Source organism: Hibiscus syriacus, unplaced genomic scaffold (assembly GCF_006381635.1).
Source record: "Hibiscus syriacus cultivar Baekdansim isolate YM2019G1 unplaced genomic scaffold, ASM638163v2 tig00116989_pilon, whole genome shotgun sequence".
NCBI lineage: Eukaryota > Viridiplantae > Streptophyta > Magnoliopsida > Malvales > Malvaceae > Hibiscus > Hibiscus syriacus.
The window spans coordinates 2985512-3000276 of record NW_024063508.1 but is presented as its reverse complement, the minus strand read 5'-3'; the positions used below and the strand labels follow the sequence as shown (position 1 = coordinate 3000276).

Below are 14765 nucleotides of genomic sequence, written 5' to 3'. Positions count from 1 at the left end.
ACTTTCTTACAGGGCGATACTTTTAGAAACACCTTGTCTCTCACTTGAAATTCAATCTCTTTTCTTTTCAAATCAGCATAAGACTTTTGTTGATCGAAGGTCATCTTAAGATTATCCTGGATAACTTTCAATTTTCCTTCCATTTCTTTCATTAAATCTGGGCCAATTAGGTCTCGATCCTATAGCTCAAACCAATTTAAAGGTGTTCTCCACTTTCTCCCATACAAGCCTTCATATGAAGACATATTAATACTCAATTGGTAACTATTATTATAGGTAAATTCTGCTAAAGGAAAATACCTTTCCCATGATCCTTTGAACTCAATCATAGATGTCCTTAGCATATCCTCCAATACATGAATAGGTCATTCTGACTGCCCATCTGTTTACGGATGAAATGTTGTATTGAAATTCAATCGAGTACCCAATGCCTCATGCAAAGACTTCCAAAATCTTGAGGTAAACCTTGGGTCTCAATCTGACACTATTGATAAAGGCACTACATGCAGCCGAACTATCTCTTTTATATACAATTATGCATATTTATCCATTGAGTAATCCACCCGAACTAGAATAAAGTGAGTTGTCTTGGTCAATTTGTCTACAATTACCCATATTGAGTCCTTTTTACTCGGTGACAAAGGTAGCCCCAAAACAAAATCCATTATAACTCATTCCCACTTCCACTCGGGAATGGATATTGGTTACAACAATCCGGAAGGCACTTAATGTTCAGCTTTCACTTGCTGACATGTCAGACATTTTGCAACAAACTCTGATACAATTCTTTTCATACCAGGCCACCAAAAACGACTCTTTAAATCCCGATACATCTTATTCCCGTCTAGGTGCATCGTCAGAGGACTATAATGTGCCTCATAGAGAATATCTTTCTTTAATTCTTCATTATTTGGAATGTAAAGTCTTCCACGATAATACAAACATCCATCACTCCTTACCTTAAAGTCTATGTCCTCATATTTTTCTACTTGAGCAATTCTAGACAAAGATTTACTATATTGTCCTTGTAGCTCTTTTATCCGATCCAAAAGCATCACCTTTAGCTTAAGCTCAACAATTAAGGCACCATCTTTCTCTACTAAAATACGTGTATCCAAAGCTCACCTTGTAGCTCTTTTATCCGATCCAAAAGCATCACCTTTAGCTTAAGCTCAACAATTAAGGCACCATCTTTCTCTACTAAAATACGTGTATCCAAAGCTCATAGAGCTGCAAAAGTCTTTCGACTAAGTGCATCAGCTACCACATTAGTTTTTCCTGGATGATAATTGATCATCACATCATAATCTTTTAAAAACTCAATCTATCTTCTCTTCCTTAAGTTCAGCTCTTTTTGAGTCAACAAGTGCTTTAAACTATTATGATCTATATAAATATGGCATCGCTCATCATACAGATAATGACACCAAATTTTTAAAGTAAACAGGACCGCTGCCAATTATAAATCATGTGTCGGGTAATTTCTCTCATGAGTTTTCAGTTGTCTTGAGGCATAAGCCACAACTTTACCATCTTGCATAAGAATACATCACAACCCATTATGAGATGCATCACTAAATACTAGAAAGTCTTTACCTGACTCAGGTTGTACAAGCACTGTGGCCTCTGTTATAATTCTCTTTAGCATTTCAAAACTTTCTTGACATTTCTCCGACCAAACAAAAGGAACATCTTTCCGTAACAACTTAGTTAGCGACGAAGCTAACATTGAGGAATTCTTTATGAACCGTATATAATAACCAGCAAGCCCCAAGAAACTCCAAACTTCAGGAACATTCTTTAGAGGTTGCCAATCCACTATAGCTTGAATCTTTTTGAGATCTACTCTTATGCCTTCTGCAGAGACTATATGACCAAGGAAAGCAATCTCTGCAAACCAGAATTCACACTTGGAAAATTTGGCATACAACTTCTTCTCTCGAAGAGTTTGAAGAACAACACGAAGATGAGTATCATGCTCCTCTCTTGACTTGGAATAAACCAAAATATCATCGATTAATACAACCAAAAACAAGTAAGGTTGGAATACTCGGTTCATCAAATCCATAAATCCGCATGAGCATTAGTCAAACCAAATGGCATTACCACAAATTCGTAATGTCCATATCGAGTCCGAAAAGTTGTTTTTGAAATATCATCCTCTTTTATCTTTAATTGGTGGTACCCGACCTCAGGTCTATCTTAGAGAAAACTGTTGCACCTTTCAGTTGATTGAACATATCATCAATCCTTGGAAGAGGGTACTTATTTTTTATGTCACCTTATTTAACCGACGATTTAACCGACGATAGTCGATGCATAATCGCATAGACCCACATTCTTTTTCACAAAAAGAACAGGTGTTCCCCAAGGAGAAACACCAGGTCTAATAAATCCATTATCAAGTAGCTCATGTAATTGGACCTTTAATTCTCTTAACTCTATTAAAGCCATTCGATATGAAGCCATAGAAATAGGTTTGGTACACGTATAAACCTCAATCTGGAATTCCACCTCACAATCTAGAGGTAATCCCAGTAACTCTTTAGGAAAAAAATCCAGAAACTCCCTAACAGTGGAAATATCATCTAATCTCGCTTCTGAAACTCGAGTGTCTATCACATTATCTAGAAAAGCTATACACCCTTTTTACATCATTTTCTTTGCAGTCATGGCTAATATCACATTAGATGGTGATTTCGCTTTTTTGCCGATCACTACAATTTCTGAGCCTACTGTATACTTAAAAATAATCGCTTCTTGTAATAATCAACCTATCCATGATGTGGAGACAACCAATCCATGCCCAATATAATTTCAAACTCATCGAAAGGCAACTTCATTAAGTTTGCTGGGAACACAACCCCTTGAATCTTTATCGAGAATTTTCTACATACTCGTTTTACTCTCGTATGATGACCCATAGGGTTTACGGCTATCATCTCACTAAAAATTGGTTCTAAAGTAATTCCTCTAGCTCTAACCAACTTTGTACTAATGTACGAGTGTGTGGAACCAGGGTCAACCAAAACAAATATAGGTTCATCAAAAAGATGGAAAGTACCTGTTAAAATCTTTGGGTCATCTCGATCCTCATTAGTATTAATATTATAAATTCAGGCCACACCCCGAGTCTCTTGTCGCTGATTTGACTCATATTTACCATCGAATCTACCTCTTCCTTTGCTTCTATTAGGTGCTACTAATGACCTCTCAGTTTACACTGATCTATCTCCGGATCTCTTTGGAAAATTTTGAGCATGTTGACCAGATTCACCACAATGAAAACAAACACCATTGAGTAATCTACACACTCCACGATGAAATTTACCACATGTATGACATGGATTATTTCTTTCTCCATATTCTCTCCTCGAGCTATCAGTCAAAGACGGTGATTGCTTATTCTTCTACGAAATTGCAGCAGAACCATCTCTGTTATTGTATCGAGAACTAGAACTCTTGCCTCTCTTGGCAAAATGGGAAGTTGAAGACATTCCAACTTTTTTCCCGTCTGCATAGCCTACTCTGCTGCTAGAGTCTCCTCTTGAGCTCTTTCAATGGCCTTAGCTCGGTTTATAACTTCCTGCAAGCTAGGCAAGTTTAAAGTCAACATCATCTCTTTCAACTTTGGCCTTAAACCTTCAACGAACCAATCACATCGGGCTTTATCATTAGGAACCACCTCAGTAGCAAAACGACTCAACTTGTGGTACTCAGCCTCGTACTCATGTATTTCTCGATCGTCTTGCTTCAGATTAAGAACCTTCAACAGCATTAACAACATAAACTGCTCCCTGGTGTACTTATTCTTAAACTCATCTTGAAAGCACTGCCAGGTCACTTGCTCAGGTGATGCATACATCGTAGTGTTTGTCCACCACACTCGAGCTGATCCTCAAAGTAAAGATACAACTCTGCCCATTTTTTTAGAATCTGAGCACTGAAGACTTTACAGTATCACCATAACATCGTTCAACCATAAATCAGCATCCATCGGACCTTCATCCTCTTCTCCCCAGAACTCAAGAGCTCCCAAACTCCTAATTCTTTTGGGATTAACATTCGTGGTACAAGAGAAATAGGAGGAATCGGGGGAGGTTGAAGCCGAGTCAAGGTTGTATAGAGAGCATGCATAAAAGCTCCAAACTTTGACACTGGCATACCTTGATGTGATGGTGCACTAGCATTTTCGGACAGAATTAGGTGCTCACTATTAGATTCATAACTCTCGCTTCTCGACCCTTCACTAGTTTCTTGACCAGTCACTCTCCGCGAATTAGTAGAATCTGACATCTAATAGAAAATTAATAATGATAACACTCAAGTTATTAAGGAGTGACAACAATCATATTCTAACTACACAATATCAACAACCTTGACATCTTAGCGGCATGTAAACCCTTTTTACAGTAAAATACACCCAATTTTGGTCGAGAATCGGCTAAACCTGTAGATCTAATACAAATAAATATAACACCCATTACCCATATACATTTCCGTACATGAATCATAGATTTCAAATAACTTACATGTCGTGCAAGGATTTATTTGCTTACCGTATACCCTAACTATTCATAAAAAGTTTCTGTGAATAACTTTTGAATATGTTCCTGATGTATTCTTCTCGAGCGTGAATGAGATCTTAAGACTTATTTAAACTCACTATAAAGAAGATTATGTGGTTAAAGAACGAGAAATAGGAAAGTTCACAAGAAAGTACATTAGGATTTTTATTGTAAAACTTATGTGTGTAAAGGATCTAATGAATCGTGATGGAAAAAACATATATGTAACACCCATTACATGTATATGTTCCCGTACATGAATAAAAAATGTCACATAAATTTTTAAAAACTTTCCTAACTTTTGAATAACCCATAAAATTTTGTTTCTAATTATAAAACTCTTTAATTTAATAATAATAAAATATTCATCAACTTTTAGTATGTAAACAAATCTTAAAATTTGAACATATTATATTTTTCATCATTATAAGTCAAATACTTTTTAGAGCATTTTCATAAGTCTATTACAGGTCAACTAAATACATCAAAAGTAGACATGGTTGTCATACAGTTACTGATGAGGTGACCCTTGATTGGCAATGTCAGATGCACTCCTTACTCCAATCGCTAAAACCTACGCGTGAAATCAACAGACGCTAAGTATTTACATAGTGAGGTAATAACAATAATGAGGTAAAATCAATACATAAGTATATCGTAACTATCAAAATTTGAATTAATTATTTTAAATCATTATAAGTTCTCTGAAATGCACGTGTGGTGCCAATATGATTATTCATAAGCTCCTTTTGAATTTCATGGATTGCACACTTATTGTTTATACAGTCGTCCATAAACTTATTATGAATTCCATAGGTTGCACACTTATTGCCGATACTATCGTTCATAAACTTATTATGAATTCTTTCAGTTGCACACTTAGTGTCAATACGGTCGTTCATAAACTTATTATGAATTCCCTCGGTTGCACACTTAGTGTCGATACGGTCGTTCATAAACTTATTATGAATTACGTGGGTTGCACACTTAGTGCCAATACAGTCGTTTATAAACTTATTTTGAATTTTGTGGGTTGTACACTTACTACCGATACGGTCATTCCTAAACTTATTATGAATTATGTGGGTTGCATACTTAGTGCTGATACATAAAAATGCAACATATACATTAACCAACATGCAATTATAACTCTCAACATGCATAATAATTTCACTCACCTCATTTGTCTTCCTATTATGCACCAATGTAGTACGACTATTATGCGAATTTATCCTTGCCTTTCTGTTTGCTTGACTCAAGAACTTGGTTAGGATCTACACAAGCATCCTTAATTACACATACCATACAAATGTTATTATACTTTCTAACATTTATTCTTTTAATAATACTCAAAAGTACTATTATTTACAAATTCTATTAAAAATCATCATATCTTGAAAATTCCAAGCTTGCTAGTATTGGTACCCCTACTATGGTATCAATACTTCTATACTACGGTATCGATACTCCCTTCAGTATCGATATCATTTTTGCATTCTGGAATCCATAGTATCGATTCCTTCTCTTAGTATCGATACTTTTTGCATCAGTATCAATACTGTTCATCGAATTTCCACAAATTTAAACCTATAGTATCGATACTTTTCTTCCAGTACCGATACCCTTACCCAAAATTTTCATATTTCACTTCGATTTTTACCCCAAATTTCGTTTAATTCTCTTACTTTTACCTCCAACAATACCCTTAAACTTATCATCACTTAATCCAAGTAACTTTCTTCCATTTAGCTTCTTATAACTTCTAAAATCTCCACAGAACTTCCCAAACTAAGAATCACACTACTTTTTCATACATCTTTTTATTCACTTCCAAGGCTTATAATCTCTTATTTACTTCTTTGACAAGTCAAATATGCCTTTAAACTTCTATAAAGAACCATATTCCATCACTTCACTCAAAAACTTATTTTCTTTAATCTCAAATAACTCATTCATCTATTAATTTTAATCCTCTTTAAACCTTCCTTAAGCTTCTACATCACTTAATGTTTCAAAACCAAACCAAAAACGAAAGGAAAAACTAACTAGAAGAAGCCTTACCTTTGCTATGGGGGGCTTAGGATGTGAGGAAGAAGAAGACGAGATAACTAACATTACTTATCCCCTTATTATCCTATTCACTTATTTAAATAACCCAATTAAATGAATATTAAATTCATTCCCTCTAAATGACTAAATTGCCCCTCTATTCTTCCATTCTTATTAATAAGTCTCAAACATAATTTCCTAAATCATTTCTGGTACTTTCTCATTTATTCAATTAAATCCTCTACATTTTAAATTCTATCATTATGGTAATCGACCTAATATTTGGGGTCTTACAAATATCAGCGTGCTTGTACCCAAGACTTCTCATCTAACTTTGCAATTTCAACTTTGCCGAGTGGTTCACCATAACTTCTAAACAAATAAGTCTCAGCGAAGTTATTCTATTGGACACTTCATTTCTATTTGGTCTATTCAATCTTGTTTCAACATCTTCCAAATATCTAGAGCAAATATTCATACACTCTTCTGCCAAATACCCTTTAATAATTGATTCTTCTGGATAACTCTTATTACGATAGTAAGACTTCAACTTGCACAAAAACCTAGACACGAAACACAACATTATATTAATAGTTTTCATTAAAAGATATATTCAGTATATATTCAACACATATAAGTCAATTAGCACCTTTCTATAGGATACATCCACCGATAGAAAACTGGTCCACCAACTTTAGCTTCATGAGGGAGATGAACTAGTAAATGCACCATAATTGTGAATAATGAAGGTGAAAATATCTTCTCCAGATTGCATAAAGTCAAGGCGACTCGATCTTGCAGTTTCTTAAGTTCTTTAACCATCAGAACATTCCCATAAATAGCTTTCATTATATTGGAAAGTTTAATTATACAAGACGTCACCTTATTTAACATTCAACCATGTAAAGCATCTGGCAGTAAATCTTGCATCAATATATGATAATCATGTGACTTTATAGAATAAATTCTTCGATATTTAACACTGACACATTAAGATGTATTTGATGCATACCCATCTGGGACTTTTATATCCTTCAACACTGTGCAAAAGAATTCTTTTTCTTTCTTCTACATTGCAAAAATAGAAGGCGACAACCAAAATTTTCCATTAGGAAGTAATTGAGGATGAAGATCGCGCCGAATTTTGATGTTAACTAAGTTAAGTCGACTCTTTAGATTATCTTTAGATTTACTATCGACATTGAGAATGGTCCCGATAATATTCTCACAAACATTCTTCTCAATGCGCATGACATCAAGATTATGTCTTAAAATAAGATCTTTCGAATAAGGCAACTCAAAGAAAATACTTCTCTTTTTCCACAATTCCACCTCATTTAGATTATCTTCTTCATCAGACTCATCAGACTTGATATGTTTCAACATTGATAAGATATCAGACCCGATTGTTTGTTCATGAGCTTCTCTAAACTCTTCAGTACCATCAAACAAAATTTTTTTGATATATGAATATGTGAATTTCACCTAACCATCGCTGATGTCCCATGCAAGAGAATTTTTTTACATTATACAACCACTTTGAACATGTCTGTACAACACAACAAGGATAATCATAAGCAGGGAAATCATTAATAGTCTACAATAAAGCTGTAGATAAATTAAAGTTCTCCTTCTTCAACACATCATATGTTTCGACACCCACCCATAATTATTTCAACTATTCAATAAGAGGCTACAAATAGATGTCAATATCATTTATGGGACCTTTCTCACCAGAGATTATCATTGATAAGATAAAGTATGATTGTTTCATGCAAATCCACGGAGGCAAATTGTAAGGAACAAGTAAACAAGCCAAGTACTATACGAAGTACTATACGAAGTACTCATGATTTTAAAAGGATTAAACCCATCATATACAAGATCAAGCCTGACATTTCAGTGATCTCTTGTAAAACTTGGAAATTTTTTGTCAAATGACTTCCAAGCTAAACAATCTGCATGATGCCTTAATAATCCATCATCGGTTCACCCATCATGATGCCACCTTATAGACTCTGTAGTCTTTGAAGACATCAAAAGTCTTTGAAGCCTAGGTATTAGAGGAAAATATCGTAAAATCTTTACTGACTTCTTTCTTGATTGTGCATCAACTTCGTCCTCACTCACATTTTCTACGTCCCCATTCATCCAACGAGATTTTCCTCATACATAACAAGAATCCTGATTATTTCGATCACCCCAATACAACATACAATCATTTGGAAAACTATAAATTTTCTCATAACCAAGACCCAAATCCTTTATCATTCTCTTTATATCTTTGCATGATTGAGGGATTTTTGCAAATGGAAACATGTCTCTCAAAAACTCTAATAACAGTGTAAAAGAGTTACCAATCCACCCTCCCAAGCATTTCAAGTGGAAAATATGAATGCAAAATAAGAGTTTTGAATATTTTGATCCCTCATAAAGTTTCTCATTCATTTCATTAAGCAACTTATAAAACTTTTCCGCTTCTCCATTTGGCTTTTCATCTCATCCATTTCTTCTCATCTCAGTGAAATCATTACCACCAAAATCACAATCATCTTCTCTAACAGGTTGGTGATGACTGTGCATATTAAATGCATCTCGCAACATACCCTCCATGTCATCTTCTATAGCAGATCAATGATGAGAATTAGAAGGATAAACATAATTACTCACGGAATAAGATCTACGACGTGTACACTCTCCATGGAATATCCATTTTTTATATCCCGGAACAAAGCCAAAAATAATTAGATGCTCGTAGACAACTTCACGAATGTGCCAATTAATGTTAACACACTTCTTACAAGGGCAAAGAAACATATTCCTTTGACTTGCATTTTCAAAAGCTAAATTTAGAAAAGTTTATACTCCATTTCGATAGTCATCAGTTACCCTTGATAAATCCATCCAACTCTTATCCATTTTGTAATTCAGAAATGTCCATTTCAAATGTAAGCAACTAAAAGATACATTTTTCGAGTCTATCATAGCAGCAACATCAAATGGTTAAGATTTTAACAATTGTTAGGTATTCTGTTAACACACCTACTGTTAGATTAAAAGTATATCTTTAGAACTAAAGAAAATAAATATTTATGTAATTTTATTAAATTCCTTCCTATCATTATAAAAAAACAAAAAAAATACCATTGTACATGATCATTCTACATTTCTACAGCCATGGAAAGTAATGAAAACCCAAATAACATAAACAATGTTATTGCCACCAATGGCCATACCTTTAGACCCAAATAGCATAAAAAATGTCATTGTCACCCATGGCCAAGCCTTTAGCTAGATATTGGCTCAACCCTAACTCTACACGTCCTTATAAAGTTTCATAGAACTTGGTTGTGATTTTTCTTTCACCAACAAAGATATATATAGTTCTCGTAAAATATATTACAATTGTGTTGGCCTTATTGAAACCCACTCTAATCTTTCTCGATGGATTTAGTAAATCTTTTTCATATATTAAAGTATGAATCACCAACAGCAAAATAAAAGTAAAAACATAGTAATTAATTTTTATAGTATCACAAAAATGGCTATACAAGTTTTAATAAGTATATTATTGTTTGTTATTAAATTCGTGATCTGACATATTAAACAATTCATTCAACAATTCAACATACAACTTAAAGAAACAGAGTTATTTCTTTGTTTAGAGAATCGAGATCCAATGAATACAATAACTTACATCTATAGTATAAGTTCTGTAAAAGTATCAGGATCAGATTCAATTGTGTACCGAGACGTGATGAGAAATTCGAAACAAGTCTAAGGAGAAAGAAAAAAGGGCTGGTTCGTGGCTTAAGTCTTTCGTCTTCCACAACTTAAAAACAAACTAATCATTACAATTTATTTCTAAAACAAAACTCAATTTCAAGAGGTACATGAACTAGCTCCTCTTAAAACAGATGAGGTCGAGAAAGAAAAACAAGAAGCACCTTAGGTCAAGAGCGAGGTATTATACATGCAGCTCATTTCTTTAAACAAGAAAAAACGAGAGGGAGAAAGAGTTTATCAACCCGAAGATAAAAGTCTTATAAAAACAAGATTGATTTTACATTTCTTGCCATGGGAGTAGTAGCTTGTTGGCAACAAGCCCTCACATTAAAAGATAGAAGAATCAAAACTAATACAGATGATTTTTGCTTCCCTCATTGTCTTACTCATGGCATCATGTATAACACTGATTAAATAGTATTCAGTTCCCATAACACAAACTCATGGAAAATGATGCTGTGATTAAAGAAAAGGAAAGGTGCTTGCAAGATTCAAACAAAAATCGAAGAAACAAGTTAAAAAGGATGATGATAGAGCAAATAAATACCTGGAGAAATGGAAAAGGAACTCCAATTCAAAAAGATAAAGCAGTCAACACAAAGAAGGGAAACTCATTCACATACTCACAGTTCATCTCACTGTCCTCTTCTGGACCTAAGACGAACCTTCCCTTACACCCAATAATCACTATTCTTCTGGCCGCAAAAATTTTAATTTCGGTTTAATTTCTCCAAGAATCCTAATACTATTACAAAAAAATTATTATTTTAATTTCGGTTTAATTTCTCCAAGAAATACACTTAGACCAATATGGAAGGAAACAAATCGGCGACATACCTGATGGTCGGCAGTTGGTGACCGGACTGGCAACGACGACGTGATGCACAGTCAGAATTCTAATAACAGCTGAAAGGAAGAAGAAGGTTCGAATAAAATTAGGGATTTGGATCCTGATATGTTAAAGTATTGCTCAGTAGCGGTTTTTTTTACGTAAAAGACACTAGGTTATATGACAACTGCGGCGTTTGGTATTAAAACACCACTAAATTGCAGCTCGATTGTGGCGTTTACTGACAAACGCTGCCTTATACTATTCAATAGCAGTGATTGTGGCATTTACTGACAAACGCTGCCTTATACTATTTAATAGCAATGTTTTTAAATAAAAAAACCGCTAAGGTACCTACCTATTGCGGCGCTACTCCATAAACGCCGCTACTGATTTTATTTGGGATGTATTTCCTAAAGTACAAGTCTATAACGGTGTTTGATCAAAAAACGCCGCTATACACCAAATGTCATTTTTATTTTAAGTCTATCATATTTTGGTCATCCGGGTTGAAAAAAATACATTTTACTCATTGTGTTTGTATAAAAACATCGCTAAAATACTACTCGATTACGACATTTGTTGAAAAACGCCACTATAGATAATCCTATTGCGGCGTTAGTATAAAAGCGCCACTAAAGCACTACTCTATTACGGCGTTTGTTGAAAAAACACCACTATATATTAACCTTATTGCGACTTTTTTGTTAAAACACCGCTAAATTTACCATTTTGTGGCATTTAGAATTGAAACACTGCTATATGTTTAAAGTTAGTGGCGTGTACTCTCAAAAGGCCATTGAAAATGCCGCTCTAAAATAGTTTTGATGTAGTGTTTGTAGGAAGGCTTCCAACCTTTCCATAATTCGTATGGTTCTTGTTTTTTTCCTTTTAGGGTACCTTATTTAAAAGGTAATTAGTTGAAATGACAACTTCCCTCCATATGTTTTGTGATAACCCAGAACTAAACAAGGCATTCATCATTTCTTTTAGAGTCTATTTTTTTGCTCGGCTACTCCGTTTGAGCGAGGAGAATAAGGCGGTGTTACTTTGTGAATAATATCATGTTGTGAGCAAAATTCACATATGGTTCAACATATTCACCACCACGATCACTTCTTACCATCTTAATATTTTTATTAAGTTTATTTTTGACTTCATGCTTATAGACTATAAATTTCTCTATCGTCAATTAATTTGTTCTATCATCAATTAAGGTAATAAAATATTTATTCTCTCCTCTCGTTTAGACAAATTTCAAGTCACAAACGTCACTGTAAATTAAATCAAGTGGTTTAATATTTCTTTTAACAATTTGAAAAGATGACCTAGTTAATTTTGTCTCTACACAAGTTTCACATTTATGATTATAATTTATATTAAACGAAGGAATGTGTTCCAAGTTAATTAATCTGCACAGAGCATTATAATTAACATGTCCAAGCTTACCATGTCATAAATTAAATGACTCAAGCATATAAACAAAAGAAGAAACTTTATCCTTATTCATGCTTTTGGCTTTTACAGAGATAGCATTGAGTTTCCACATGTCATTCAATACATATGCTCTACCCACATACATTCCCCCTTTGTACAAAATCAGTTTTTTGGATTCAAACACCATTCTAAATTCGTGAACACTTAAGAGTGTTCAAGAAACAAGGTTTTTTTGTATGTCAGGCACACACAACACATTTTGCAGCTTGAGTTCTTTGGCAGAAGTTATCTTCAAGACTACAATACCCTTTCCCTTAATTTCAAAATTTGAGGCATTGCCCATGTAGAGCTTTTCCCTATTGTGGCAAGGTGCCAGTTCAGAGAAAGATTCCTTGTCGCAACAAATATAGCGTGTGGCTCTAGTATCGAGCCACCATTCTCTTGAATTATAATCAATCAGGTTGTCTTCAGAGATCACAACGTATAGATCTATATCATCTACATCCTTAACCATTCTTTCCACAACATTAGCCTCGCGAGCTTTGGCTTTCTTTGTATGTCTACACTTAGAAGATTTGTGCCCCATCTTTCCAAAGTTAAAGTACTTCCCTTGGATTTTTTTCCTTCTTGGAAATTCAACCTTTAGGTCCCAGTTTTGACCAATTTTTGGGTTGTTTTCCATTATTGGAGTCCCTGACTAGATTGATCCTGTTGTTTTCTTCTATTCGAAGTCTGACAACTAGTTCTTCCATGGTCATTTCCTTCCTCTTGTGCTTCAAATAATTCTTGAAGTCACTCCATCCATGAGGTAATTTCTCATTAACGACGGCCACCTGAAAGGATTCACCTATGACCATTCAACTCTTTACTTGTGGTCCAATATTTCCCACAATTTCTTTGATGTTTCATAACCAACATATATCGAATATAATGAATCTTGAAGACAATTCAGTATTATATTCAGACATATATAATCTGAATTCTTCTAAGCTTCAACAATGTTGAAAGCAGTAACACTGGCTTCTCAATCTTTAAGAACAGGAGGATCATCCTTCAAGAACCTTGAAAGGTTCACTGTGGTCAAATAGAAAGCCATCTTTTGTTTCCACATCTTGAAATTATCTCCGTAGAATTTTACCGGTTTTTCGTTTTGGTTAATTGCCACTACCAATTGACTCACATTATATTTGGATTCTGAGTCGGTACCACCATCATAGCAGCCATGTTGGGTAAACCGATAGAGTGTACTATCTCCATTTTCTGTAAAAGAAACGGAACCAGAATTAGAAATAATTTCAATAAATAGAAAATTAATTCTCACTTATTTTAGATTTTGTTATCGGACAAGCAAAATTCTGAAACAAAATCAATAACTGGAATTACTTTTCACGACATTTTCTGCTATACATATTTGTCCACTTTGAGATTTTAGTAAACCTGTTAAGATGGCAGGATAAATCTCCAAATCAATTTTTTTTTACTACCTCGTTTCCCAACAATTTCGAATTATCTCAGATCAAGAAAGGTAAAAGATGAGAAACATGTCTTAAGATTGTTATCCGAGAGTAACAATCCAAGACTAAATTGGAACATGAGAAAAAGTAAAAGAAGAATCAAATTCTTTTAAAAAAAAAATAAAAGACAATGAAAGGAAATAAAATACTCTTTATATTTGATACTGAGATCGGAATCAATCGAGGCATGTCGCTACACAGTTTACTTAAGACATATTTTTTTGCCACTCCTTGGTGGTCGAGATCCTTTGATCGTCTGTCTCATAGGATACAATAAATAGATAATCAGCTACAATATCACAACAATAGAGATCACGAACTTTCCTTATCTCCGACTATCATCGAAAAACTAAGGGAAAAAGAATATTTTCTGAAAAGGAGAGAATATTTTCAAGAGAAGAAAGCTTCTTGAATTATGAGTTGTGAAAAAACTAATAGATTTACTCAGTATTTATAGGGGAGTTTCGAGAGAGATTAACTCCAATTAAAACTCTTTTAATATCTAAATTTAAAAATATAATAATGTATTTTAAATTTAAAATGTTAAATTTGAAAGTTTTACTCCAACTGAACATCTTTTAA

General features: G+C 34.1%; 1 pseudogene; it reads left to right on the top strand.

The window, feature by feature from the left end:
• Nucleotides 1-14765, top strand: part of LOC120193222 — a 31947-nt pseudogene that overhangs the window by 16181 nt on the left and 1001 nt on the right.